The sequence below is a fragment of the Chrysochloris asiatica genome, unplaced genomic scaffold (assembly GCF_000296735.1).
Source record: "Chrysochloris asiatica unplaced genomic scaffold, ChrAsi1.0 scaffold00128, whole genome shotgun sequence".
Lineage (NCBI taxonomy): Eukaryota > Metazoa > Chordata > Mammalia > Afrosoricida > Chrysochloridae > Chrysochloris > Chrysochloris asiatica.
Window position 1 is genome coordinate 4,825,710 of NW_006408646.1, and position 4,846 is coordinate 4,830,555.

A 4,846-nucleotide genomic window follows, 5' to 3' on the forward strand; every position below is an offset into this window, starting at 1 on the left:
AGGTGGAGGGTCAGAGAAAAAGAGGAAGACCCCCAACGAGATGGATCAGCCAGGTGGCATCATTGATGGCGTCAAGTGTGGCCGCGGTAGTGAGGTTGGCCCAGGATCGGACATTGTTTCGTTCTGCTGTGCATGGGGTCTCTATGAGTTGGTTCCAACTCAATTGCACCTGACAACAACAGCAACAACAACTAGAAACAAAGAACTATTTATAACAATAAATGGGCCAATCTTTCTGGAAAACATAACAATTATAAACATATATGCACCTAACAACAGAACATACAAATATCGACAGAATTGAGAGGAGAAAAAGAAAATTCAATGACACTCCACTTTCAATAACAGATAGAACAACTCAGTAGAAGATCAAGAAGGAAATAGAACATTTTAGTAAAACTGTAAACTGGCATAGCTAACATCTATAAAACGTTCCACCCAAGAGCAGTAGAATGTACATTCTTTTCAAATGCACACGATCATTCTCAAGAATAGACTAGTTGTTGTTGTCAAGAGCCATAGTCATTCCGACTCATAACGACCCTTGTATAGGGTTTCTGAGGAGCAGCTGGTGGGTTTGAACTGCCGACCTCTTAGTTCACAATCCAGAGCTGACCCCTACAGCACCACAACTGGAATCCAAACCACACATGAGGCTATAAAAAAAGTCCCAATTTGGTTTTCAAGCACAATGAAATTAAATTAGAACTCAACAACAGAACAAAATTTAAGAAAGTCACAGATATGCAGAAATTAAACAACACATTTAACCTTAAAGTTTGTCATTCTTTTCTTTATGTGAATTTTTTTTGTATTTATGCTTCCTTATTTTTCTCAACTCCATTGTAAAGTGTTTTGAAACGTTTTATGATCATTTTTCTGAATTCCTTCTCAGGCATTTCCAAGGCCTGCCTTCCTTCCAGATTGGAGTCCATGTCTACTTCTAAGTCATTCCTTACCACCCAACAAATGAGGTCCTTGGCTGGCAGGAGACCCCAGAATTTTTTCCTCTCTGGGTCTGGAACCTGTCCCAGTTTTTTTCCTTTAACTGTTTTTTGTTTTGTTTTGTTTTGTTTTCTTATTCTTCCTTCCTCATCTTTCTCTCTCTTGCTTTCTATTCTTTCTATCTCCCCCCACACCTTTTTTTAAATTCTCTTCTCAAGCTGCTCCTTCCTCTGTCTTTTTTCTTCTTCTTTCTCTCTCTTGTTTTTTGTTTCCCCTCTTTATTTTTTGTTTTGTTTTTATTACTCTCAAGTCTCTCTCCATTTTACTCATTTCTCTCCCTAATTATTGTGTTTAGGTATTTTTCTTTTTTTTATTATTTTCTTTCCCTCTCCCTCTTTTTTCTCTTTGGTTTTTGTATTCTTATTCTACCTGTTGCCTTTTTTTCTTTATTTTCCCTTTACTATAGTCTTTTTTTTTTTTAGTTATTTTTCACTTCTTTGTTTTCCTTCTCACTTATATGTATCTGACAGGAGGCAACAACTGCATCCATACAGCCCAGCCAGAAGTGTACTCTGTATAGCCCTGCCCATTAGATAAGAGCCAATAATAGATGCTATACATGGACTCCTGGTGTGGAGCTATATAATAAGCACTACACTATGAACCATAAGTTCGGTGGTTCAAACCCACCAGCTGTTCTGTGGAAACTTCATACATGGTACTGTGAGTTGGAACCAACTCGATGGTTTCAACTCATAGTAACAAAAATAATAACCAGTATCAGCTAAATCCACCCTGAACTAAAGAGCAAACAGAGAATGGTGTGCAAGCTAATCTGGTCACACCCACAATAAGGCAGTTGGTGAGTGTCTGAGAATATACCAACATACAATCATCAACTTAATACAACAACACAATGTCTAGAAAACAGCAGACAATCTCTTTTCACAAGAAGAAAGAAAACAGAGTAGCTCAACAAGTGACCAAGAAGGCAAGCTAGAAAATATATTTAAAGAAAAAAAAAGCATTGAAACTACTTGAAAAGAATTAAAGAGAATGATATTTAGTTACCTCCAAACATATGACAGAAAAGTCAAAGAAAACAAGGAAGAAATCAAGAAAGCCCCACAGGAACAATCAAACAAAACAAATAAAGGATTAGAGGCAATACAAAATTTACAAGAAAAATCCAGAAGATCAATACTAAGATTTCTGTTTCTGAAACAGAAAATACATTAAAAAGGCAAAGGAGTAGATTTAAATCAACAGAAGTCCAAATTAGTGAGCTTAAAGATAAATATCTCAATACTCATAATCTAGAAGAACAATCAGAAAAAAAGAATAAAAAATCAGAAGAAAGACTAAGATTCATGTAAGACAACATGAAGAGCAATAATTTACAGTTGATCAGAATTCCAGAACAGGAAGAGACAAAGAAAAGCACAGAAAGACAGTAAAAGAGCTGTTGGAAGAACATTTTCATAACATCATGAAAAACAAGAAGTATCCAAGAAGCTGAATGGACACCAAAAGAAAATCACCAAGAACTCTCCAAAATCAAAGGAAAGAATCCTGAAAGCAGCTTGGGAAAAACAAAAAGTTGCCTACAAAGGAGAACCAATAAGACTAAGCTCTTGATTTCTCAGTAGAAATAACACAGGCAAAAAAACTCTGAAAGAAAAAACTTACCAAACAAGAATCATATACTCAGTAAAATTGCCCTCAAATACGACAGGAAAATCGGGGTATTTCCAGAAAAACAGACTGAAGGAATTCGAACTAACAAGGCCAACTTTACAAGTACTAAAAGGAAGTCCTTTGGACTGAGAATCAAGAACAGCAGAAAACAACTGGAACTTGATATACATGGCAACATCACCCAGAATTCAATCCAGATGTAGAAGTATGTAAAGTTAAATAAACATACTGAAAATAGGGAACTAGAGATATCAATTTATAGTGAAGACAACTACAAGGCAAAAAGAGGGGAACATACAGTTAACAGAATTTTCATATGGTGAGAAAGTCAAGCAAATTTCAAGATAATTCCAACTGTTTTAAACTGGAGAGGAAATTTATAAATTACAGGGTAACCTCAAGAAAAATTAATACAGCTTCCCAACAAATTAAGAAAAGGAAAAACCATGAAGAGTTTATAAACATTAAAACAATAGCAATTAAGAAAGTAACAAGAAAAAGTACACGAAAAAATAAACTCAGCACAGGAAGGCATGCAGAACAAAGAAAATAGCAGCACCCAAAAAACACACAGAAAAATGACTGCAACCAATTTATACGTATCAATAATGACATTGAACATAAATGGTCAAAATGCACCAGTCAAGAGACAGAGAGTGGCAGCATGAATAAGAAAATAGGATCTTTCAGTATTTTGTCTACAAATGACACACCTTACACACAAAGACAAAATTAGATTACATATCAAGGGCTAGAGAAAAATACATCAACCTAACATAATGGTTACGAGTTGGGCTATTAACCCCAAAGTCAGCAGTTCGAAACGACCAGCTGTTCCATGGGATAAAAATGAAGCTTTTTGTTTCCATGAATATTTAGAGCCTTGTAACCCTATATAGGGTTGCTAAGAGTTGGAACTGACTGCATGGCACACAACCAACCAACCAAATGGCAATCAAAAACTAGCAGAAGTAGCGAAATTAATTTTTTTATAAAATAAGCTTTACGGCAAAAACCAGTATAAGAAGCAAAGGACAATAGCTCATGATTCAAAGGAAAACTGAATGAGAGGACACACCCATAATAAATATCCATGCTCCCAATGAAAGAGCCTCAAAATACATAAATCAAATCCAAAGAGAACTGAAGAAATAGACAACTCTACAACACAATTATAAATTTTAATACACCACCTTTGATAAAGGGCAAAACAACAGGAAAGAAATACAACAAAGACATAGAAGAACAAAATAACACAATCAACCAACTTGACCTCACAGATTTATAAAGAGGACTCACCCCAACAACAGTACAATACACATTCTTTTCCAGTGCACAAGGAACATTCTCTAGAACAGACCACATGTTAGACCACAAAGCAAAAGTCAAAAATTTTTCAAATGTTAAAATACTACAAAATGGGACTCTTGGTAGGTGAAGCTTGATAGTGGCTAGGGTGGAGGTGCAGGGAAGTTCACCGCCAGCCATACCACAGAATACCAGGCAAAGCAGATCCAGGGCATAGCTCCAAAACTCGCAACCACAGAGATAGCATTATTTTAAAAGTTTGAAGACTTATAGCTAGTGGAACTTGAAGATGAAATAAGAAATCGCGTACTTTTGAATCTGCCAGGCTGGGCTTGGAAGCCAGGAGCCAACATCTTGGGCGAGACCAATGGAAAGACCAAGCGGGGGAGCAGAAACAACACAGGAAAATGCCATGGGAACCTTGAAGCAAAGGTGGACTTTGTCAGTTTTGCTTTGTTCTGATTTTCTTTTTTTTTTTTTTTTTGGTATCTGGTCATTGGCGTGCCCACTGTTGGCTCACCTCCATTTCGATGAATAGAGGGGGAGCCTAAGCGAGTGGACACCCCCCACTCTCGTCACTGGTGGGTTCTTCTGCCATGCATGCGCACAGATACTCAGCCCAAGAGCAGGCACTGAAGAGTTTTTGTTTGTTTTTTGTTTTCTTTTTTTATATATGAGAAAGGGCAGGACAAGGCTGTAGATAGGGAAAGAGAGTTTAAAAACAAAACAAGCCAAAAATTAAATTAAAGCCTGAGTTATAGTATAACAACCAACACTGGCATCTTGAAATCTCTCAGGCAGCTGTGAAAGCAAGAAGCTGAAGAGAGGACATTAAAGTAATACTCATATTAGGCAACAGACTTTTTTTTTTTCCTCTCTCCTTTCCCTTTTCAGT